This window comes from Scyliorhinus torazame, chromosome 12, assembly GCF_047496885.1.
Source record: "Scyliorhinus torazame isolate Kashiwa2021f chromosome 12, sScyTor2.1, whole genome shotgun sequence".
Taxonomy (NCBI): Eukaryota; Metazoa; Chordata; class Chondrichthyes; order Carcharhiniformes; family Scyliorhinidae; genus Scyliorhinus; species Scyliorhinus torazame.
The window spans coordinates 208,492,658-208,509,303 of NC_092718.1; the positions used below are offsets into that span (position 1 = coordinate 208,492,658).

The 16,646-nt window shown below is 48.4% G+C and overlaps 1 protein-coding gene and 1 pseudogene across 15 annotated transcripts in view; one reads left to right on the plus strand and one right to left on the minus strand.

Annotated features, from left to right (window-relative positions):
• The window catches only part of msi2b (musashi RNA-binding protein 2b), a 603,647-nt gene that overhangs the window by 33,301 nt on the left and 553,700 nt on the right, over nucleotides 1–16,646 (plus strand). The gene's annotated exons all lie outside the window — the stretch shown is intronic.
• On the minus strand, nucleotides 15,959–16,186 carry LOC140387574 (U2 spliceosomal RNA; annotated as a pseudogene).

Genomic DNA, 16,646 nt, shown 5'->3' on the forward strand with positions numbered 1-16,646 from the left:
CTGAGGAAACAGTTCCGCCTGAGTGTTCCCATTCACTGGTCTGGTGACGTAGTGGTTATATTAGTGGACTAGCAATGTAGAGGCCTGGATGAACAATCCAGAGGACAGGAGTTCAAATCCCACATAAACGGCAATTTGGGAAATTGAATTTCGCTTTACCAAAAGTAACTAAAACTAGAAATACATAAATAACGGGCATCAGTAAAAGCGACCCATGAAGATGTCCGATTGTTGTTTTAAAAACCCAACTGGTTTATTAATGTTCTTTCAGAACAGGAAACCTGCCATCCTTCACACTCTGAATGCTTTCAAAAGAAAACTGGGCAGGCACTTGAAGGAAATAACCTTGCAGGGCAACAGAAATAGAGCGAGGGAATGGGAGTGCCCAGAGTGCGCAACGGAGAGCCGGCATGGACTTCCAAGGCCGAATGGCCTCCTTCGGTGCCATAATGACTCTGCAACTCAAGTCTGTGTGAAACCCCCCAGTCCTTCGCCACCATGCTTGGCGCTTTGAACACCCTCTGAAGTGACCCAACAGGTCGTATCGAGAACCACCATCATTCTGGAAGGGAGAACAAAACCTTTCCTCTGGGAAGCCTGAGCGTAGGCCCTGTGCCCAATTAGAAAATGGATTGTTATTTTGCAGTTTTATTATGAAAAATTATTTTAGGGAAAACTGATCAGGCAGATCTCCTTCCTCGTGAGGGTTCGGGGACGAGGGGGATGGGCGGGGAATGTACCAAAACCAAAAAGTTGTGGGGGATTAGTGTTACATCAAGGATTATGATGAGTTTGAACAGTGCATTCCTGAATGGGGGCAGATATGGACTATAAAACCAACAGCCAGTTGGTTGTGGGGGGGGGGGGGGGTCTCTCATTTTGGTACGCCTGAATCTCCATCAGGAAATGGTGAACTTTAAAAAAAATTTAAAAAATTAGAGTGCCCAGTATTTGTTTTCAATAAGGGGCAATTTGGCATGGCCAATCCACCTAACCTGCAAGATCTTTAGGTTATGGGGGTGAGACCCACGCAGACATGGGGAGAATGTGCAAACTCCACACGGATGGTGACCCGGGGCCGGGATCGAACCTGGGTGCCATGAGGCAGCAGTGCTAAACACTGGGCCGCCATGCCGCACTAGAAATGGCGATCTTAATGGGATGTGGTTTCCAGTCGGTTACCTTTATAATGAAGGGAAAATCAGAGGCTGGAAGAGTGCGCTATCCCGAAGTGAGATTCCATGGAATCTGTATTCCTGACATTTGTTTGTGTTCTTCCCCACATCCTGTGTGCAGGTGAATCGGTGACCGGACTGCAAGTAATTTTATCTGTGCAAAAAAAAAAAAGGAAATTTTTTTTTCTTCTAATATTAAAAAGAAGTTGCTGATTTGCAGCACCTTGCATTTATCAGCCCCGCTTAGTAGGCCCCAGCTGGCACAGAAAATGATAACTAATTTTCTGGTACAGTTGGCTTAAAATTGATTAAAATGCTCCAAAGAGCCACTGTTTATGGTTCTGCGTGTGGACAAGACTGTCAGCCAGCTCTTAAAGGGACCACAGGACCATTTGAGGAATTCCTCCGACAGATCCCGAGGTTAGCCACGAAACCTCCTTAACAAATTGTATGTTTGAGGTGCACAAGCTTGTGGGGGGTTGGCGGAAAAGAAAGAGTGTTGGGGGGGGGGGGGGGTGGGGGGAGTGGTTGCTGAAACTGGGAAGGCTTTTAATTCCCAGAATGACTTTCCTTTCCCAGTTAGAATAGAACTGAAAATCCCATTTTGAGTGACTCAACGGTTTGCTTTGCTGAACTGCTCTGGCATTGTGTGTGAGTGAAGAGCGATTCCCCCTGTAATTGGTGTGTGTGTTGTTTGATCCCATTAAATTCTGTTTAGGATAGATTCTGCAAGCGGTGACGTTGGCGGATGATCTGTCATCCTCAAGTCTTCCGGGAACAACTGCTCTTCAACAAAGCTGAACAAAAGGAAAACATTGAAGTCATTGAGAGTCTCTTTTGGTTGTGATGGAAAACACCATTGCAGTTTGAACACAGGGTGTTCAAAGAATGTGTATTTCTGTGTTACATACACACACAGTTGGCCTGCATTTCATGAGGGCAACACTGCCCTCTGTGCCTCAGGGAAGTGGAGAGGAAAAATCCCCCCTTCCCTCCAGTTTCCCTCCCCTTTGTTTCTCCTGCCCTCTCAGGAAGTATATGCGTGTTTGGTGAGGGCAGCTGGGAAGGCAGGCCTGCCTGCCCGAACGCCCTGCCGTGAAGGCTTTAATCGCTGTGAGAAGCTGGTCAGTGGGCGCCTCTGTACCTTGTGGGAAGCCATTGAGGCCTTCAGGAATGGACAGGAGAACAAAGTGAAAGCAGGCTGGTCGGCCATGCGTTGGCAGGCCTTCGCAGTGATTGCTGGATGATGAGTTGACACAGAATGAGGCATCTTGGGGGGGGGGGGGGGCGGGGGAGGAGAAGAGAGTGCTGGTTGGCAGGAGGGGGGGGGGGTGTGGGTTGGGGAAGTGGGGGGCCTGTACCTACTTCATCCGCTTGCTTTGCGAGGGTCAAATCAATGTGTTTAACCTTGATGATGCTACTTGGACCGCAGGTTGTCACTGCCTTCAGGATTTCTGACGCATGAAGGGTTAAATGCCTCGGTGATGGGTCTTCGAGGGAAGGGCACCGGGTCTTTGTACAGCCAATGATTCTTGCAGTCATTGAGAAGAAGGCGGAGAGAAAAGTGGTCCTTTTGCTTACATATTCTGCTGCCGCTCTTTCAGCTGTCCTGAATTGCTATTTGTGGTCTCTTCTGCCGTGTAGGCTGACTTGTTCTATTTGAAGCTGTCCTGTGGCTTTATTTTTTCTGTTCTGTAGTACGATATGATGGACAGCCAGGAAAGATTCCAGCTCTCTGCAGCATGATAAATCTGATGCTAAAATTAGTGCAGGGCCTCTGCTTGGCTGTAACGTCGTTGAGATTATCATGGAATACTGAAGCTCCTGTACTCCTGTCAGATGGCCTACATAGGTTGTGCAGACGCAGGTGCCTCCCATTGTTCTGCCTATTAGTTTCGTCAGCCCAATTTCAAGGCCAGTCAGTTCTACCTTCCACAATCCAGAGCACTGAGACATTCGCCTCCAATGTTTGGGCTGTGCAATATGACATTGCAAGAAGCCATCAGGATAGCTGGCTCAACCTCTGGTGTAATGATGCATATGTTGTTGGACAGTCTACTGGTGGAAGGAGACGATTAATATTTTTCAACTCTTCTTTTTTAGTTTAATTTTGAAGCCGAAAACTTAACCAATCCTTCCACGGCCCCATCCATTCTTATCTCTGCCATAACCGCCAGCCCTAAAAGCCTCAAGCTCTTCTAATTCCAGGCAATTTTTAATCACTCCCGCCTTTGGTGGGTGATGACTTCAGATGGCTGGGCCCCAAACGTTGGAAGTTCCTCCCTAATCCTGTGCCCCATTGCCCCTTTAACACACTGTTTAAAACCTACTCTTTACTGTTGCGTCACGGCGCTGAGGTCCCAGGTTCGATCCCGCTCTGGGTCACTGTCTGTGTGGAGTTTGCACATTTTCCCCGTGTTTGCGTGGGTTTCGCCCCCACAACCCAAAGATGTGCAGGGTAGGTGGATTGGCAGCGCTAAATTACCCCTTAATTGGAAAAATGAATTGGGTACTCTAAATTAATAATATTAAAAAACCTACTCTTTGACCAAGCTTTCGTTCACACGTCCTAATTGCTCCTTGGGTGGCTCGATCACCAAATTTTGTATGATAACACTCCTGTGAGATGATTGGTGATATTTTGGTTCCTTTCCAACTTTTATATTTTCTTTTCTTTATAAATTTAGAGTACTGTATTCATTTTTTCCAATTAAGAGGCAATTTAGCGTGGCCAATCCACCTAGCCTGCACATCTTTCGGTTGTGGGGGCGAAACCCATGCAAACACGGGGGGAATGTGCAAACTCCACACGGACAGTGACCCAGAGCCGGGATCGAACCTGGGACCTCGGCGCCCTGAGGCTGCAGTGCTAACCACTGCGCCACCGTGCTGCCCCTGGTTCCTTTCCAATTTGCGTCCCGACTCCCTTGCCTCTGACATTCCTCCTGCTCCAAGCTGGGCACTGAAAGGTGACCTAGAAACTCCGAGGATCTGTTCCCATCTCCCACTTGCTCCATTAGGAAAGGGGCATCCCCACTTGAAGCGTTGGCTCCCTTCTCTCTCCACAGATGCTGTCCGACTTGCTGAGACTGCCCAGTATTTTGTGTTTCTGTTTCAGAATCCTGGAGTGGAACCCCGTACTGCTCCCTCCCCCGGTCTACCACCGTGTCAGAGTTTCTCATTAATTTCTCCATCTTCCCACCCACACTCCTTTTTCCCACCTTTCTCCACGTGTCACGCCAAATATCACTTCCCAACAATGGGAGGGGTGGGCGGCAAAATTGAACCCAATCTAGCTCCTTATGGGAGGCAGGTTTAATCGAGGCATTCAGGTTCTCCTTGACTTCCATCAATGGAATTCACCTCAGCCACTCTCTCTCTGTGATAGTGAGTGCCACTTTCTGGATGAAGGAATTTCTCCTCAATTCCTCATTGGATTTATTGAGTGATTATCTTTGTTTTTTGGATTTCCCCACAAGTCACTTTTAAAGACCCTCTTATTAGGTCAACCCCATACCTCGCTTTTCTTAGAGGAATGAGGCCCATCTTTGTTCAGTCTTCCCCGATGGGTATATTCTCTCCGTCATGGTGTTGTCCCCTTGAACCTTTTTTTGCATCCTCTCCCGTGCCCCGAACCGTCCTGAAGATGCAGAGAGCAGCAGGCCTGCTGTGTGACAGGGTGAATGGACGAGGATGAGCAAACTGCCATCCCTATCGTGAGGGGCCTAGTCCAGGATGGGTGTCACTTTTCTCTTTCTTCCTGTAGCGGCGTTGACCTTTATCTCCCCTCCCCCATCACTAATAGGCCACGGAATAACTTAAAGAAAAGAAACAGCTGCACCCGTCTTGAGACTTTGCTCCTCCTGATTCCTATTGTAACCCAAGTGTAATTTATCTGAAGGCTGCCACTTACAGGCCTCTCTGGGGAGTGGGGGCAGGGGCGATTTTATTGGAAGGAGAGCCCTGTGTAAGTGGACACCTTCTCTCTCCCTTCCCCCCCCCCCCCCCCCACCTCTTCCTTCTGTTCTGGAATAGGCCATTAATGCATTTTTGAGCCCCCTGGCCCAGTACAGGGTGATTGATGGAGGAACGTACAGAGCAGGAGTGAAGCAAGGTCACCTTAAATCACTGTTACCAGCTGGAAGAAAACCATTCCGCTTTCGAACTGAATATTCCTGTTCTCTCTGGAGTTGCCAGAATCACTGGAATGATTTGGAAAGGGTCTCCCTGTTAGCCGCTCAGGGTGTGGGGTGGAACCCCATGCTTCTCTGTCTGTTTCTGTGTGTCTCTCTGTCTCTCTCTATCTCTCTGTCTCCCTCCGTGTGTGTGTGTCTCTCCCTCTCCCCCTCTCTCTTTGTCTGTCTCTCTGTCTGTCTCCCTCCATGTCTGTGTGTGTGTGTGTCTCTCTCTCTCTGTCTCTGTCCCTCTCTCTATCTCCCTCTCTGTCTCCCTCTCTATGTGTGTGTGTGTGTGTCTCTTTCTGTGTGTGTCTTTTGCTCGCTCTCTCGCTCACGCTCTCTCTTTTTCTCTCTCTGTCTCTCTCTCTCTCTGTCTCTGTGCTTTCTCTGTCTGTCTCCCTCTCTCTGTATATCTCTGTCTCACTCTCGGTGTCTGTGTCTCTCTCTCTCTCTCTCTCTCTCTGTGTGTCTCTTTCTGTGTCTCTCTCTCGGTGTGTCTCCCTCTCAGTATATGTGTGTGTCTCTCTGTCTCTGTGTGACTCTCTTGCTCTCTCTGTGTCTGTGTGTGTGTGTGTGTCTCTGTCTCTATCTCTCTGTGTATCTGTCTGTGTGTGTGTCTCTCTCTCTCTGTGTCTGTCTGTCTCTCTCTCTCTTTCTGTGTGTGCGTGTGTCTCTCTCTCTCCAACCCTCTCTCTCTCTCTCTCTCTCTCTCTCTACCTCTTTCTCTCTCCCCCCTCTCTCTCTCTCTCTCTCTCTCTCTCTCTCTCTACCTCTCTCTCTCTACCTACCTCTCTCTCTCTACCTCTCCATCTTCACCTCCCTCTCCCTCTCTCTTCACCTCCCCACCCCCTCCCCCCTCTCTACCTCCCCCTCCCCCTCTCTACCTCCCCCTCCCCCTCTCTACCTCCCCTCCCCCTCTCTACCTCCCCCTCCCTCTCTACCTCCCCCTCTCTCTCTTTCGCTCCCTCTCTACCCCTCCTCTCTCTCTTTCGCTCCCTCTCCATCCCTCCTTCTGTGTGTGTGTGTGTGTGTCTCTCTCTCTGTCTGCCTGTGTGTCTTTCTTTCTGTGTCTCTCTCTCTGTCTCCCTCTGAGTGTGTGTGTGTGTGTGTGTCTCTTTCTGTGTGTGTCTTTCGCTCGCGCTCTCCCTCTGTATGTGTGTCTCTCTCTCTCTGTCTCGCTGTCTCTGTCTCCCGTTCTGTCTCTCTCTGTATGTGTGTGTGCGTGTGTCTCTTCCTCTGTGTGTGTCTCTCTCTCTGTCTTGCGCTCTCTCTCTCTCTCTCTCTCTCTCTCTCTGTCCCGCTGTCTCTGTCTCCTGCTCTGTCTCTGTCTCTCTCTCTCTCTCTGTATATGTGTGTGTGTCTGTCTCTCTCTGTGTGCCTCTCTTCACCTCCATAACTATTGATGTAATTACCCTGATATTTACCAGGCAAATGCTTGTTCCTGTGGATTGTTTCTCTGCCTTTCTAACCGAGTCAGTGTATTGGGTGAGAGGCAGTTCACTTTGAGCCCGAGTCTGCTGTGGTGCTGGGCCTGGCCCATTCACCGCAGGCCAGTTCCTGGCCTGGTTTGTGGGTGGACTGGGGGTTTGGTTATTGGTTGAATGGAACCCATGCCGCTTTTTGCAAGGTTGTGAGGTGCTCCCCCTCTCTGTTCGCTCCTCGGTTTTGAAGGAGGGTGGGTTTTGTCTGGTTGGGTTCTGACAGTTGCACAGAAATGGGTCGGGAGGGAAAAGGAAGTAAACAGTTGTGTCCAAGAAATAACAGAATTTAAATGGTTAATCGGCTGACATGCCATTCCTCTGCCTTCCACATTAAGGGAGAGAATCAACTTATTTAGCGTACACTGAATGTCCCTCCCCTAAAATGTCATGTGGATATTAAAGCATTGAAAATCGCTTATTGTCACAAGTAGGCTTCAAATGAAGTTACTGTGAAAAGCCCATAGTCGCCATATTCCGGCACCTGTTCAGGGAGGCTGGTACGGGAATTGAACCGTGCTGCTTGCCTGCCTTGGTCTGCTTTGAAAGCCAGCAATTTAGCCCAGTGAGCTAAACCAGCCCCTTCAGGGCATTTTCCATAATGTCACAGTCTTAGGCTTTTTGGTTTTTTGAAAGTTCTCTGTGGTGGGTATCATCGCCGTAGGCTGAGTTAGGCAGTCTGAAAGCAGTATTGGAGGCCAAGTCAGAGTCTTCAGTGAGATTTAACCAAGTGGTAGATGTGAAGGTTTATTGATTCATCTGAAACCGAGATAGCAGCGTGAATGAAGGCTTATGGTGTCCTCGAGCCATTCACTCTCCAACCCACTGCTTGCCTGTGTCTCTGTTCACACGTTGCCCTTGAATGTTCACAATAAGATGTTTTGTCTACAATTGCTGGGCCTTGTACTTTGAAGCAGTGGATGAATGGCGAAGGACAAAATGAAGAGCCAGGCAGATTTCAAATGCTCGCACGATTGATTGCAGGAGTCAGCGTTCCGTGGAAACTGCTCTCTCCGCACCCAATGTCTCATTTTTGCCGTTTGCGTTACTCTGTGTTGCTCCCTCTGAAACAACTGGGGCAATGGAATGGCTGTCTCCATCAGAGGCAGCACCTGAAGTGTAGCTTGTTATCAAAGGGCCAAATGGCACTAAAGAAACACCCCAGAAGTCATACAATCAATTTGGTCACAGAAGGTCCACCGCTATTTCTTCAGGGCACCTCGGGTCAGTAAATGAACACCGGCCTTGCTGGAATTGTTTGCGTCTCAAAAAAAACAAAATCAAATAAAACCCTCCCTCAGGATTCATCCATATAGCAGCACTCCTTTTAAAGAGATTGGATTGATGATGGCCTCCATCTAGCACCCCCCCCCCCATCCCAAATCTTATGGGCGGCACGGTAGCACAGTGGTTAGCACTGTTGATTCACAGCGCCAGGGTCCCAGGTTCGATCCCGGCTCTGGGTCACTGTCTGTGCGGAGTTTGCACGCTCGCCCCGTGTCTGCGTGGGTTTCCGCCGGGCGCTCCGGTTTCCTCCCACAAGGCGTGCTGTTAGCTGAATTGGACATTCTGAATTCTCCCCCCTGTGTACCTGAACCAGGCCCCGGAATGTGGCGACTAGGGGCTTTTCACAGTAACTTCATTGCAGTGTTAATGTAAGTCTACGTGTGACAATAATAAAGATTATTATTATCAGGGTGCACGTCCATAGATCCCTGAAGGCACAGGACAGGTGGATAAGATGGTTACAAAGGCATTTGGGATACTTGCCTTTTATTAGCCGAGGCAAAGGATATAAGGGCGGGGACGTTATGATGGAGCGCTGTAAATTCTGGTTAGGCCATAGGTAGATTACTGTGTGCAGTTCTGGTCAGCACACTATAGGAAGGATGTGATTGCACTTGTAAAAGGGTGCAGAAGAGGTTCACCAGGATGTTGCCTGGGCTGGAGTATTTCGGGTGTGAAGAGAGGCTGGGGCTGTTTTCCTTCAAGCGGAGAACAAATAACAAAGAAAGGTGCAGCACAAGAACAGGCCCGTTGGCCCTCCAAGCCTTCACCGACCATGCTGCCCGTCTAACCTACACACCCTCTACACTTCTTGGGTCCATATTCCTCTATTCCCATCCTGTATTTGTCGAGACGCCCCATAAAAACGTCACTATCGCACCTGATTCCACCACCTCCCCGGCAGCGGGTTCCCCTTCTGTGTTTAAAAAAAACAACTCCCCTCGCACATCTCCTCTAAACTTTGCCCCCCGCACCCTAAACCTATGTCCCCTAGTAATTGACTCTTCCACCCTGGGAAAAAGCTGTCTGAAAGGGTGATAGAGGCCGGAAACCTCACAACATTTAAGAAGCATATAGACGAGCGCTTGAAACACCGTAGCATACCAGTGTTGGAAAATGGGATTAGAGTAGATACGTGTTTGGTGGGCGGCGCAGACACGATGGGCTGTAAAAACCCGATGACTTTGTGTACATCACACAACATTCCTGGCTGTGCTATTTTCAAACGGTTGGTGAGGACGGTGTTATCTCGGCCTTAAAAATAGCACAAACAGGAATTAGTGCAAATGTGTGAAGCTTCATGGCCCCACCTCCCATTCCCTGTTTCCGTAATGTCCTCTAGCCCAACAATCCTCCCAAGATATCTGCGCTCCTCCAATTCTGGCCTCTTGCCTCTCCCCGGTTTTGATTGCCCCGCCATCTGGGGTCCGGAATATCTTCCCCCCCCAAACCTCACAAAACATGCCCCTTAAAACCTACACTGTTGCTTATGTGGCTGTTATACCTCTGATTTTACGTCTGAGAAGCTTTGGGATGCTTTGCACTGTTAAAGGTGCTATATAAGGGGCGGTATGTGGCACAGTGGCTAGCACTGAGACTGCGGCGCTGAGGACCCGGGTTCGAATCCCGGCCCTGGGTCACTGTCCGTGTGGAGTTTGCACATTCTCCCCATGTCTGCGTGGGCTTCACCCCCACAACCCAAAGATGTGCTGGTTAGGTGGATTCGGCCACTCTAAATTTCCCCTTAATTGGAAAAGAAAAATAATTGGCTACTCTAAATTTAAAAGAACGGTGCTATATAAATGCAGATGGATGTGTTTGCAGGCGAGGTTCACTGAAGCTTCAGCCCCATCCTGTTTTTCGCTGACCGGCTGGGAAATCTCCATAATGAAACTGCCTGCAATTGTCTAGCACCCAGTGCGCACCTGTCACAACGTTAGGTGCTAGGTTGTAGGCATTGCATTTTGACAGTATGGTGGGGCGGGCGCAAAATGAGCGAGCCAGTAATTTGCTGACCTTCATAGCTGGCCCTCTCCCTAAAGGCAGGAGCTGGGGGTTTACAAGCAGCTGTTAGGCTTATAGGAGCTTGTCTCAATTATTAGACGTGGCTTGACCTACTCGGGCCACTCCCTCCTCACCTAGAAGCCTTAAAAGGACTAGACCCGGTGACGGAAAGCTCAATAGTTAGCAGTTGAAAGTCGCGACTGCGCTTTGATCCCCAGTGCAAGCGCCGTTGGCCGGAGATGAACATAATTGGTGACTGGTTCATTGCTGCTTCGGTATCCAGGGCAACTACAAATGGCAGGAGGTCGAGGGGTGAAGGTGGAGCCTGCAAAAGGAGCCTTTGAGCTCTTGTAATTTGAAACGCTGTTTAGAAGAAGGTCCCAGCGAATGTGATACGGTGATTTGGACTTGCCTGAAGGCCAGAGTGCTGTGAGGGTCACCAGTGCTATTTCCTGTCTCTCGCTCTGAATTTGGAACGCTAACCCTCTGGTTGTGTTAAAGGGCCGGCCACTTTTGGAAGCCGGGATGAAGAATCCACCCCTTTATTTTTAAAGAAAGAATTTTAGTTGCTACAGTACCTCCTTATGTTCTTGAGATGCCCCAATGCATTTCCTCACCAATTTTAATAAGATTTGAAACACAGACACCTTGGGGGGAGGCGATGGCATAGTGGTATTGTCGCTGTGTGATCTGGGGACCCAGGTTTGAATTCCACCACGGCAGGTGTTGGAATTTAAACTCCATAAAATATCTGGAATTAAAAAGTCCAATAATGATCGTTGAATGTCGGAAAAACCTATCTGGTTCACTGATGAGAAGGAAATCTGCCATCCTTACTTGGTCTGGCCTATGTGTGACTCTAGGTCCACAGCAATGTGGTTGACTCTTAACTGTCCCCTCGAGGGCAATAAATGCTGGCACTGCCAGCGACACCCAAGTCCCATGAACAATAAAAAAAGCAACAGCAATTTGACCGGAGTTAGATGCACAAAAAAAATGGTGTGACCAGTGACCTATTGTGGTCTTATTGGGGCGGACAGGACACAGTGAGAACTTCTGTGTTTTTTTTTGTCAAATGGGGCCTCATCTCAAACTTGTTCAGTGCAGTTCTTCCTGGATTGTGTACCCAAGTCCATGAGCAGGATTATATAAACTCTCAATCTTTGGGGGAGGGCGAGCTATCCACTCAGCTGAGTACATGCATATCTGTTAAAGTGGCTTGCTTCGCAATTTAATTCCGGGCTCCCCAGGCATTGGGACAGGTCCTTGGCAGACCAGCGGCTGTGCCGGACACCTTTCCAATCGGCATGGCCGTGTGAGCAAGAAAGGACCGTGGTCTCTGCCACAGAAGGCCAAGACTTTAACAACAAGCACTTTGCACTAGTTCAGCACGCACATGTCATGGTTTGTTTGGGAGATTGTTGCAGACACACTCACCCTTGCGCCCAGAATGTTGATTAGACAAATCACCTCATCGGAAAATCTCCACCCTCACCCCAGCTGTTGCTCGAGGGTGCAACCAGCTCCTCTGGGATGGGGAGGAGGTGCAATAAAGAAGCTCGCCACTCCCTGATGGGTCTCTGTGCCCAAGACAGCCTTCTGTGTCAACCGTGCAATTGGGGTTGTCACTGGTGGTGACATTGAAAGAAAAGTGTGATACCACTTGCTAGCTCTGGGGAGGAGGGGAGTGACTAAAGTGTTTGTGTGCCCAAGAGATTTATTATGACCATACTGAAGCAGCCCCTCTCCATATGCAGCAAGACCGGGACAACAGTTCAGGCTTGAGCTTGTCATGTCAGGGTCCCTTTAAGAAAAGTGTGTTTTATCAAATGGCTGCAGTGATGTCATTGTATGGGTGGAGCTGGGCTGTGATTCTGTCTTTTACTTTTGTTTTGAGCTGGAAGCTGCTTTGTGTCTGAGTTTTTTCGTTTTGATTTCAGTTGGGAGCTGCATTCAAACAAAGAAGGTGTATTTTTAGTCTCTCTCTATGCATGCTAACATGCTTCTCTATGCATGCTAAAGAAGGTCTCCAGACCACTTGATAACTTCAAAGTAATACCTGTTGTCTGTGAGGAATTCAAACTTACTGTTTTTGTAGAAAAAGGGTGTTTGGCTTATGGATGTTGTTAGGAAAGTTATTAAGGGTTACCTATAGAGTACTGTATCTTTGGGAGGGGTAATTGTGTTGGTAGTTGATAAGATGTTTACTGTGTGTTTATAAAATGTTAACTGGATTCATAGAATAAACATTGTTTTGTTTAAAAATACTTAAGGTCTCTGTTGCATAACACCTGGAAAGTGGGCCCTTGTGCTCCTCAACCAAAATCTATTAAAATTTGTAGGTCAGGTGAACTCCATGGTGTTCTCTAAATCCTGGCCCATAACAAGCTGATGAGTGGCAAGTGCCTCCCGTGTGCAATGGCCATCCCCAAAAAGAGAGAATCTAACCATCTCCTCATGCCATTGAATGGCATCACCATCTCCGAATCCCCACCACCAACAGCCTGGCTATCATTGACCAGAAACTGAACTGGACTCGCCATATAGATATTGTGGCTACAAGAGCAGGTCAGAGGCTAGGCGAGTAACCTGCCCCCGAAAGCACCAAAGCCCGTCCACTATCTACATGGCACAAGTCAAGAATGTGATGGAATACTTTCCATTTGCTTGGGTGAATTCAGCTTCAATAACACTCTAGAATCTTGACACAATACAAGACTAGCACCACATCTACCACCTTCAACATGTATTCCTTCCACCACCAATGCACTGGAAGCCTACAAGATGGACTGCAGCAACTCATCAAGGCTCCTTTGTCAGCACCTTCCAAACCCATGACCTCTACCACCTAGAAGGATGAGGGTAGCAGATGCATGGGAACACCATCACCTGCACGCTCGCTCCACCCCCTCCCCCCAAAGTCACGCACCATCCAGACTTAGAAATACATTATTTTCTTTTCCAATTGAGGGCAATTTAGCGTGGCCAGTCCAGCTACCTTTGGGTCCTGGGGGTCTGACTTGGAAATATATCACGGTTCCTTCACTGTCACTGGGTCAGGATGGAGCTTCCTCGCTAAGAGCACTGTGGATGTACCTGGATTGTAGTGGTTCACCATCACCACCGAAAGGGTAATTAGTAAGTTACCACAGAGTGCTTTATGCAGGGATGGGAAATGAAAGAACCTGCATTTATCTGGCACCTTTCACATCCTCAGGATGTCGCAGAGACATTACAGCACTGAAGGAGGCCATTCGGCCTTTGAAGTCCATGCCGGGTCTCCGTTGCGCACTCTGGTCACTCCCAGTCCCTCGCTCTATTTCTGTTGCCCTGCAAGGTTATTTCCTTCAGGTGCCCGTCCAGTTTTCTTTTGAAAGCATTCAGAGTGGGAAGGGTGGCAGGTTTCCTTCTCTGAAAGAACATTAGTAAACCAGTTGGGTTTTTCAACAGCAATCTGACATCTTCATGGGGTCGCTTTTACTGATGCCCGTTATTTATGTATTTCTAGTTTTAGTTACTTTTTGTAAAGCGAAATTCAATTTCCCAAATTGCTGTCTGTGTGGGATTTGAACTCCTGTCCTCTGGATTGTTCATCCAGGCCTCTACATTGCTAGTCATCAATACCCAGCCATAACTGTTTCCTCAGACTTTCTCTTCCTCTCTGGCTGATACCACAAGCACTGGTTTTATCCTCATCAGCTCTCACTCCGTGGCACTAAGCTTCAGCTTTTCAGAAAAAAAACAGGCGCATACCGACACACGCACGCATGTGCAGACCCATACCTAGAGCATTTTGCAGTCAGATAAGTATTTTTGTCCGTTAATTGCTGTTATAATGTGCACAGCAAGCTCCCAGAGACAGTAGCGAGATAACCTGTCTCTCTGATGTTGGTCGAGGGTTGGATATTGGTCACGATACTGTCGAGAGCTCCCCTGATCTTGTTCAAGATAGTGCCGTGGAAATCTCTTCCGCCCACCTCAACGGTGGTTGCCCTGTTTAAGAATGGACCTATTGCATTAGAAGCAGTTCAGAGAATGCTCGCTTGAGTGATTCCTGGGGTGGGAGGGATTCCTGGAGTTGGGTTTGCGGGGGGGGGGGAAGGTGCCTTACCTTACGAGGAGCCTTACCGTACGAGGAAAAGTTGTCCAGGTCTGTATCCATTAGAGTTGAGTAGAATGAGAGGTGATCTTATTGAACATAGGAGATCCTGAGGGACATGATGGGATGGACGCAGAACAGATGTTTCCCTTTGTGGGAGAGACTGGCTGAGTTAGATGGATTCTTTTTAAAAAAATAAATTTTAGAGTACCCAATTCATTTTTTCCAATTACGAGGCAATTTAGCGTGGCCAATCCACCTAGTCCTGCACATCTTTGGGTTGTGTTGGCGAAACCCACGCAAACACTGGGAGAATGTGCAAACTCCACACGGACAGTGACCCAGAGCCGGGATCGAACCTGGGACCTCGGCGCCATGAGGCAGCAATGCTAACCACTGCACCACCGTGCTGCCCTGAGTTAGATAGATTCTTGAATGACATGGGGCGGGGGTGGGGGGGGGGGGGGGGGGTGTGGGGGCGCAGGCGCAGGGCATAGAGGACTGGAGCTGAGACCACATCCAGACCAGCCATGGTGCTACTGAATGACGGAGCAGGTTTGAGGGGCTGAATGGGTCTACTCCTAATTTGTGCGTTGGTATTCGGTCCCTTCAAACGGCTGCTTTACTCGACAAGACGGTGGTGGAGTTTCTCCCTCGACTCCAGCTTCCCTCACTACTCTGATATCCCTTAATTGTATCAGGACACTGAAACCTCGCTGGGAGGCTGGCGGCACAGAAGCTTCTGTATGAGCAAATGCCCTATTCTTGAGAGAGAGGTGTAGGAAGTTTAATTAAAAATAAATCTCTTGTTGCCTGCAAGTGGTGTTGTGTGTGTGTGTGTGTGTGGCTCCTCTCATAAGGGAAGATGCCAAGAACATGCCCAAACAGATAGTCAGAAATTGGAGTTTCAATCTGTTAATTAGTTTGCATGAGGCAAGTGAGATCTTCAATAGACTGAAGTCTGGACTTGGCTCGGGTGAATCATGGTGACACTTGGTGACTGGACAGGCGGCAGCCAGATTTTATTTCTTTTGAAAAGCCAGTGTTGAACAGAAGGCCGGGGGGGGGGGGGGGGGGGTGCGCAGTGGTTCTGGTCACGGACTAAGTACCCTGCCGGTTGAGAGTCCAATAAATTTGATGATGTGGGGACTAACACCAGGAAATGACCCCGTAAACAGCCACGTTGTTTAAAGCGCAAAGCAACTTGTTCACTCCAGATTGCTGGGGAAGTGTATCTGCCACCACCCGCTGCCCATTCCCTACATATGAGGCAATTTTTCCCTACATATGAGGCAATTGAGAGCACTCTCCGTTGTCCCTTCCATTGCGATGGATGCTTTTTCATTCGATTATAGGAGGTAAGCATCGCTGGCATTTATTGCCATTCATCGATCCCCTGGAAAGGCAGTGAACCATTTGCCACAACCCAATGGCTTGTCAGGCCCCTTCAGAGGGCAGCTAAGAGTCTGCCACATTGGTGTGAGACTGGAGTCATGTCGATGGGGGGAGAGATGCCGGATTTCCATTTCCAAATGACATTAGCGAACAGTCGGGTTTTCCATTTCGACAACGGGACAGTTTCGCAATTTTACTGATCGTACACGTTTAAAAAAAAAAAAACTTGAATGCGAATTCGTGAGCACCATGGTGAGATTTAAACTTGTGCTCGCTTTGAGTTGTCAGCCCGGGTTTCTGAATTGCTGATCCCGTAACGCAACCACTATACCTTTTTCTTAAAAAAAAAACCAGCCTCAAAATTGCAAAGCCAATGTGCAGAGTGGACAGGGCAAACCCTTAATCCATCGCCTTGCTTCCTCCAAAGACCAATTCCAATTCAAATTGGAGCCAACTCATGGTCTCCACAAAAGAGACACACCAGATCCCAGTTGACAAGACAAGGCATCGCACCTCATCTTAGGCTTGATCCGACGACACTTGATCTTAGCCATAAGGCCCAGAAGCGATCTATGCCACTCTACCTGACAGAGCACCAATAAATTAGTCTTGGATGCCGATTTGAAATATGTAATAGCCTTGCAACAGAGTGTAAGCGTGGTGTAATTAAGGTTATGTAGGTATAACTTGAGTTGTAATGAAGAATTGTAATGAGCGAGACGTGTGTGTGACAGGTGGTTCTCATCAGGCGGGGATGCTTTTAATAGAGGATTGTGATGAGGTCAGGTGAAGTCTATTGAAAGTGAGTTTTACCACAATTGCAATGAGGTTGCAAGTACCTATTATGAGGAGGATCCCAACACATTGGCACGTATGACGAAGTTGTGTTGAGGGTGAGATGTTTACACAATGGAGAAAGAATAATGAACTATGATTGGGTGTGTCTGACTGGGGATTATGAATAAGGCTGAGGATTGGATGATAATTATGTGGAGTGCGTACAATGAAGTTTGCGAATGAGGTGAGCTGG